Raw genomic sequence first — 9203 nt, forward strand, 5'->3', positions numbered from 1 at the left:
ACAGGTGTTTTATTGGTAGTGGCTAATGTATCCTGGATCTGCTAGCTCCAGCAGAGATGAGGAGCTATAGATGTCTGGTAATTTAACATCTTTCTGACTCTAAACCCTCAGATGTTTTCATTTTCAAACTTGAAGTCTTTAAACCCAACTGACACTGACTCACTCAGCAGCTCCCTCTGCAGACACAAAAGGCATTATACTACTTTTTTTTTTACACAGTAATACTTCCTATAACCTGGAAAGACACACTGAGAATATAAGTTTACTTCAACGCATATACCGCCATACACCCCATTAAAAGATTACAGTCATGCTTATGGCTCTTCTTGAGGCTGTATTTTTCATCCTGGTGAAACACAGACTATCACAGTTTCACACACTACTGTGCCTCCATTTTTTCTAGATAAAAGGTTAAGATATCTCAAATGTCAGTAGGTTTCATCTTCAAGGCCTCTAAACCAAATTTCATGACCATCCAAGTAGGATTTGAGAGATTTCACTCAAACCCAAATAATCCTCTCCTGGATTATGTGAATGTTTGTACAAAATATGAGGAAAAAACAACAAATATCTGGACCTCAGTGGTGCACCAACCTTCTGACATTGCACTTTATAAAGCTACATCGCCACAGTAGCATGACTAAAACTGCACCCATATGAGCGACAACACTGTATCCGTCCTCCTTTCATCCCTCAGCCTCCTTGTGTTCAATGTTTTCTGAAAAAAACATCTTTAAGTCCTGTGTTTTGTTGTCCTGCCACCTCCTCCGCGTCACAGAGTATTTGCAGGATTTTCTAGGACGTCAAATCTTTCAACCACCCATGTTGGGATTTGAAGACCAGATTACTCTTATATCTATGCTTGGCTTTACCCAGTAGTCATCAGCAAATGGTTTGCATGCATTTGTGTGCGTGTCTGTGTGTGTGTCTGTGTGAGTCTGTGCATGTGAGGGTTAACCATCCCTAAAGAGTCATCAGACAGGGGATAAAGTAGGTGGTGATGCTTCTTTGCACAACTAAGCTCCATAAGCTGCTTCCTCACTAGTCTGACGAGCCTCTGCGGAGGAGTGGAGTGGAGGTGACACGTTGGATGACTGGATGATGATGATGAATGGGTGAAAGCATGAATGGATGAAGCTTGTGCGCGAATTGACGGAGATGATGATGATGGAGGGTTGATGCTTGACTGAAATGCTGTGAGGAAAGGAGAGGCTGATGAAAAGGAGAGAAGTGGAATGACTGTCTAATTCAGAATCGTGGGTATGTTCTGTGTACTGTTAATAACAGAGATTTTGCTGTTGTAATAGATGAAGTTGCTTAAACTGGCCTTCCTTTGATGACTTACCTAATTTGAGGTGCAATTACAGATCCAATAGCTCAGGATGAAGCTGATGACTTTAAAGTGTTAAGTAATGTAAATCTGTACACCAATTCTTTCTATGCATCTTTTAAATGATAACCACTGTCGCATGTCGTAGTTTGAACAGTTTAATTCCACGTTTTTCTTCTGTCTTTCGTTGTTTGGGTTTAATCATGGGTTAGGTTATCTACAAGTACAAATTAGACAACAAAATGAGTCATTTTAGGATAACGCTGCTGTAGTTAAGACTGGGTTAGGTTTCAACATACAAAGGATTTGATTAGATTTAGAGGAATTAAGGTTTAGGGATTTAAAGGATAACACTCATGTTTGGATCCAAAGCAACAATAGACTGATATACCTATAAATATGGTGTGCATATCCAAAGCCTGATCTTATTCCTCTGTTGTTGTCCAAAAATGATTAAAAACACATAGTTGAGCAACACCGCAGAGTTTGGTCACGTTTGTTTGTTTAGAAATGGCTCCAAAGACTAATAACAGCGATAATTTTTTTGTTGGAGTAGTTCTTCTATTCCTCTTGACTTTGCACTCCATTGTAAATTTCTCAAAGAACAGTGCCCCACTCCCCTCCTTACAAGACACATACGCCACCCGCCTCATCCGTAAAGCTACCTCTATTATGTGCGACACCAGCCACTCCGCACACAGTCTGTTCACCCTCCTACCCTCTGGAAGGAGGTATAGGAGCCTCCGTGGCCGCACCGACAGACTCAAACACCAGGCTGTCAGAAACCTAAACTCTCTCCCCTCACTCCCTCCAGCCATATCCTCCTGGCTGTCAGAAAGCTGAACCCCCCAACCCCCCCACCCCCCACCCCCCCCCGACTGAAATTGCTGCTATTAAATGACTGTTCTTTTTTCACTGTATCTGTTAAAAATATACATCTTACAGAACTTTTTGCTGCTATTACTGCCTTTTTGCACTGCCATTACTGCCTTTTTGCACTACCACAACTTAACTATACAGAAACTTATGCTGCTACTTCCTACACATAAAAAAGTAGACTCCAAAATCTTATTTTATCTTACTGCCTATCCATTCTATTTTTTATTTTTATTTTTATATTATTATTAGTAAATGTCTTATCTGTTGTGCACTTCAATGTTTACTCTTTAGTGTTAGGAAACATCTGTCTTATCTGTTGTGCCTGTGCACTTTATCTGTTCCACCGTGGGATAGTGAGAAACGTCTTCTCGATTCCTTTGTATGCCTTAACATGTGAAGAAATTGACAATAAAGCCGACTTTGACTTTGACTTGACTACAAAGTCTAGAGGTTGTGATATGAAGCACAACAAGTTAGTGGTGTCTGGGAACATGATCACTGTTATTAGTCTTTGGTGCCTTTTCTAAAAAAAACAAAACTGACATTTCAGACTCATTTTGAGCCGTATGACGCTTTGTCAGAGGCACAGTTGAAGCAGAGCCAACTGCGTTTTTTCCTCACTGCGGCTGCAAAGAAATCAAAATGTAATTTAGCAAACTGTTGCTTACCTCCAGTTCTTTTTGCAAAATGGATAAACCATATTGCCCACGTCCACCAGGCCACCTGCGTATCCATATACGATGGTCCCTCTTTTTTTTCTTGGACAGGACAGCGCATTTGGCCAAGGCAGCGTGTTTCTCCTTGGACGGCATGACTGCAAACTTTGGCAACTTCTTCTTTTTTTCCTTCTTCTTTGAAATAATCACACAGTACCAGGTGCGGGGGTTCCTACGTGTTTATTTCACTTGTATAATGTGAGCAGTCAAGTCCCAGCATTGGACTGTGCAGTGTGAGCACATACATTGTGAGCCCTGTCTTTACATCGTGCTGGATGTACTCATACAGTGTGAGCTGGTATTTAAACAAAAACTCATGTATGCCCAAGTAAGACAAAACTGTACATTTGGAGTTGTGTTTACAGATCATAACCTCCTTGACTTTGTACTATGTGGCAGAGTTGCTACCACAATGGAGACTGGTGTCGTTTAGACCTTTATGGCTTTTGTGGCTGCCCGGTGCCCAGTCCCATCTCCACCAACGCCACAAACCTTAAAACACCAAAAATCAAACTTAAACTTTGCGCTCTTCTTTTTAACTGCGCTGCACTACCACTTTCTGTGCAACCTGTATCAGTCCAGCCACTACTGCATAGACAAAGAGAGGTTGATCAGTCAGCTCACCCCAGCTGAACTAATGAACTCACCTGGTGCTCCTGATGAGCCAGCTCTGCCCAGCTTCTCTCTCCGACAGCTGACTGCCCAAACCATGACCACCTCCACATACTACATTGCAAATTTCTCAGAGAATTTCAAAACAAAGTCAAGACGTTGTGATATGTTGCATAATAAACTAAAGAAGCTATGTAAACTGAACCACATTCCCACGTGCACGGGCAGTGGTAGAAAAACAAAAAATGTCAACAAAATAGTAGATTTTTAGGATAACGCTGTGGTTAAGACTTGGTTAGGTTATCACACATAAAGGATTTGACTAGGTTTAGGGGAAGATTATATTAGAAAACTCAAAACATTAGAAAACATCAACAAAATATGAGAAAACATGTCTGATAGGACAACTTCAGCTTATATTGAGGGTAACCACTAACTTAGAGGTTCAACTTTGTCCTACTTTTCCTGTGCAATACTTCTAAAAGAGGTTTAGTCATTTTAAGTTTGTGAACAATTCAATTCCATCAGCTTTTCTATCTATCTATCTATCTATCTATCTATCTATCTATCTATCTATCTATCTATCTATCTATCTATCTATCTATCTATCTATCTATCTATCTATCTATCTATCTATCTATCTATCTATCTATCTAATAAACATAATAACATTAAAAATCAAGTAAACAGAATTTAATCTATGTACATTTTAAACATTATACATATTACAATACTAGACTACATGAGTTGTTGGTCGTAAAAATAGAAAAGTTGTGTAAAATAGGTTAGGTTTAGTTATAGATATACTGTGAAGAAATGAATACAAAATAGTTTGTGAACAATTTGATTCCTTTCATCAGCTTTTAAAGTACCTACCTACCTACCTACCTACCTACTTACCTACCTACCAATCAACCAACAAACTAACCTTTTGGTACTAATGAAGGTAACCAAATTGTTTTGGTGAGAGAATAGAATAGAATAAAAAGCTTTATTGTCATTATATTTTACATACAGTATATTGAAATTACAGGTGCCACTCCATGTATGCTTTGAAGACAAATAAGAAATATAACAACTAGATAAAAACATGACACATGTGCAACAAAAAAAAAGATGACATACAATAAAAGGATGACATAGAATAAAATGCATAGATGAGATGCAGCTATAATAGCATAATGTAAATAGAATAAATAAAAGCAGCAGTCAAGAGTATTGCACAGGATTATTGTTTGTTTAGACTTCTTATAGCCCAGGAAAAGAAACTGTTAGTGAGTCTTAAAATCAGAGAGTCGTACTTCTTAGCATTGTGCCCAAATTTCACTACCTGCCCTAAATCCACTCCCCTTTACATGAACAGTGAGAATCAACCAGTTACGAAAGATAGATGTGTTTGGAACAAACAGAGGGATATGGCATCATCTTGTGTAACGCTTGCAATCCAAATCACTGTCATTAAGTCTGCCAAAACAAGTAATTTAGTGCTGCTAATTCTAGTCCACGCATGCAAAATGAAATTATATTGGTGGGATGTCTAAATTTGAATCTGATCCAAGTCTTATCCCATCATTATCCTAGTGATTATTTTACAGATGAACACAGTAACCCTCACCCCCTTTTAAAAAAAAGAAAGAAAGAAAGAAACAAGATGAGCCAGTTCTCAGAAAGGAAAGGAGCCATGAGATTCGAATCCTTTCAAAGAGCCATAACTCTCATCACTGAAGTGGTTCAGAAAATCTGTCAGATTGTGCGGTAGCCTTCATTCAGGACGGGTATTCCTCATATTACATTTCTGCACCGCTATCTCCTGGAGCTTTGACATGACATTTGTTACACAGGATGGTGGATAATCTTCTCTGTGACCTATAGAGTGAGAGAGAAAAAGGATGTAAAGAAGCAGAAAACATGATTTATTCGGTGAGACAATGTAAGGAAAATAAATGAAAGAAGGCCTCCCAAGCAGGTCAGTCAAAATATGCAGAAATAAAAAAAGAGAGAAATGGAGCTATGAGATGCAGAAAAGTGAGATAATTTAATATGCTCAATGTGTGCACAAATACAGGCACTAAATGGTAGAAAGAACACAGAAAGGCTTGCATTAGACAAAGGTCTCCATCATTTAAGTCAATACAAACCATCCAAAACAAAGCTGGTGCTTGACTAACTTGAGGACCACAGCTGAGCTGAAACATTTGCCATGTCATTTTATAGGTTGCTAAGAAGATTTCCTGTCATTTGATGAGTTTATATTACCAATATTATTTGGAAAGTTCCAGCAGATACTGTAGAAATGCAGGTTTACCAGATACAATAATCTAAATCAGCTTTATTGGCCAATTATGTTTCAGTATACAAGCAGTTTTAAACTTAAACTACTGGTTTAATCTTTAACAATGCAGCGTAATTTATAACCTCATTATTGTGATATTTTATGTAAAATTTTAGTCTGAAAAATAACTATGCTGCAAAATAAATGAACTGAATTGTAGTAGAGTAGAAGTACCAAGCAGCATAAAATGGAAATACTCAAGTACAAGTATTTTAACCCTTTGTAGGTCGGCACAACCGTTTGGTAGAGGCCACTTCATGTCATGATATCAGGTCAAAAACTGAAATCTATTTAACCCATTTAACTTTTTGGGCAATCTTTACCACTCGTATGATGTATGTAATGCACAAAAAGTCCATCAGATTGTGTTATGGTTGCTATAGATACAGGTTGTTCTATGGTTGCTATAGATACAGGTTGTGCTTTAGTGTATAAATGAAGAATAACACAAATCACTGCTGACATAAGGAGACATTTTTGAAGTTAAGTTCATTTTTTCATCTTGTGCACGAACTGAATGAGTCTCTAACATGTTTTTTAAAATGTTTAGAACAAACGAGGTCTGAATGAGTTCTGTAGAGGTCTGTAAAACATAAAATTTAGGGTCAATGAGAAAAACAAAATACATGTTTTATGTTGTCATGGCCTCAAAGAGGTAGGAAGGTGTGACCTATAAAGGATTAAAATGGTACTTAAGTTGAGTAAATGAACTTGTTCCCCAATCCAACGTTTGACTGAGACATTTAATTAACCGTTAAGAGACCAACATGACCTAAGAAGCTTTTCTGTCTTTCCTCGCTAAATAAGTCTAATCGTTATTTAAAGGAGCTTCTGGTATGCAAATGAATGTCTATTTTTAGGCAGTAAGTAAGCACAGTTTTCTTGTGCACCTAAAACATGAATATATTAAATATTAAATTAAAAAAAAGAGTAAAACCAGTCATAAATACGCAGGCTTCTTGGCGTCACTGGACGTTCAGGATGATGCAATCTGTCAGTTTTCCTCCCTGCGGCGCTTACACACTCCCTCACACATGTGTTTGCTTGTGTGCTGACATAGATTACACACAATTTATGTTTGTTTGTGCATGCGTGTGTGTGTGTGTATGTATGTGTGTGTGTGTGTGTGTGTGTGTGTGTGTGTGTGTGTGTGTGTGTGTGTGTGTGTGTGTGTGTGTGGCCCCGCAGCTCTTAGTCAGCCCACATAGTCTTACAGAGCTAAAATGCCTTGGTCTCCTTTTACTTCACGTCACTTTGCACCGTTTCTCTTTGTGCCACTGACCGTGTGTGACAGCTGCTCTCTCTGCACGCAAAGTCTGTGTGAACATGTGTGTCCTTTTTATGTGTGTGTGTGTGTGTGTGTGTGTGTGTGTGTGTGTGTGTGTGTGTGTGTGTGTGTGTGTGTGTGTGTGTGAAAGTAGGGGATAAAGTGTGTGTATATGTGCACTTATTTTTGCAAGTCAATTTGTATTAAAGTTAATAAGAGATTGCTGAAGATCTTGATTAAGGAAGACAGACGTTACTGTGGTCGCCAGCAGCAGGGAGACGGTCGTCAATCCAAAACGGTGTCCTAATGATATCAGAAGACGACATGAAAATGATACAGAATAAACTGGCTGGTGTACCGTTTAAGAGGGGAAAAGCCAGGGTTAGGAAGGTTACTTTAGAAATGTAATAGGATACAGATTACTAGTTACTCTATTTAAAATGTAATAAGTAATGTAACTTTTTCATTTACTTAATCAAATGAATGTAACTTATTACATTTGATGACTTTTCTAATGTTCTAACCAATGTTTTCAGCTGTTAGGGTAAATGTTCCCATTAAGCACCAAAATCTAAGTTCAGCTGTTTTTCATGGATACTGACATGATTTATAAGGGAGATCATTTCTTATAAAGCAACATTTATCTCTCATTTGAAAATGTATTCATTAGTTCATGTAGATTTTGGAATATAAAATAAAGATAATTGATGAATAAAGTGGGTTTAATTGGTACTGTGACTCCATTTAAGCCCATGTGTGCTCCTAATAAGCCCACGTCATGATTTATTTACAAAATATAAAAAAATATTGATTTCAAAGAATTAAAAACAGCAATATATGTATTCAGTAACATGTTAAATATTAAAAAATGAGGAAAAAACCCTCCTGAGCAAAATATTAAAGGTCTGACTTCAGATGTAACCTCCTTTGTAATCATCAACATTTTCACAAGTAACTGTAACACTGGAAAAAACACACCTGTTCTCCTCAACACATTCATGGCACACACAAGCTCAAACACTGGAGGTGAAAAGGAAAAAGAAGTCTGTGTGACTTCTCTGATGACCCGTCTCTGCTCTTATATATTTATTTTTTTATTTACGTCATAGCACTAAGGTCCGACACATTTCATCTCACAATGTGACAGCCTCAATCTGATATTGTCTGACACAGCTGCTATGACCAAGCTGCTATGACCAAGCTGCAACTACTAAGAGCTCGAGGCTGAAGCCAGTGAGGAAGTACTAAGTAAGTTAATGTAACAGAGATGATTGCTAGATGCTCCATTGACTCCCATTCAAAAGTCTCAACATCTCTCTACAAATACTAATTCAATCATTATTTGAATGAGTCATTATGGTCTCAATCACTAAGTCCCGGCCCTCTTATAAGTGTACTGCTGATCATTTTGGAGATTATTGCCTGATTTGAAGGCTTATAGTAGCTTTAGTGTCTGCTGTGTGGGTACTATCATCTGTGATTGACAATTGGCTCTAGGACTCACACTTGATGTTCCCAGTAGGCTAGCATTAGCTTCAGGCATGGATGTATTACAAGAGCTGGATACCAGACCAAAGATGGCGCCTATTCAATCCCATAAGAATTGCTCAACTAGCGCATACTTCCTTCTCGACCCACTGACTTTACATTTTGATCGCGTCACAGCTTTTTTAATCACTTTTCTTGACCCGAGGAAACTTTTACAAATACCTTCATGGATCAATAATTCATAATACAAAGAGTCATAATTGAGCTTGTTTGCAGTTTGATGAGTCCTGTCAACAGTTTTACAGGCGTCTCTTTTACAATGGTGGTCTATGGGGAAAACCACTGGGGGGAAAAATTGGCTATAGGTTGAGTGATGCCTCCATATCCAGCTCTTATAATTAGTCCATGGCTTCAGTACGAGATACATTCTTGGCTCCAAATGGAAAAGATGCAACTCTGGGCTTCAAACCAGCTCCCATGCAAACAAATGGGTGACGTCACACCTCGCTACGTCCATTTTTATGTACATGCTAGGATTTATGATTGTGACCAAGATTTAATTATAGGCATCTTACACTT

This window comes from Scomber scombrus, chromosome 15, assembly GCF_963691925.1.
Source record: "Scomber scombrus chromosome 15, fScoSco1.1, whole genome shotgun sequence".
Lineage (NCBI taxonomy): Eukaryota > Metazoa > Chordata > Actinopteri > Scombriformes > Scombridae > Scomber > Scomber scombrus.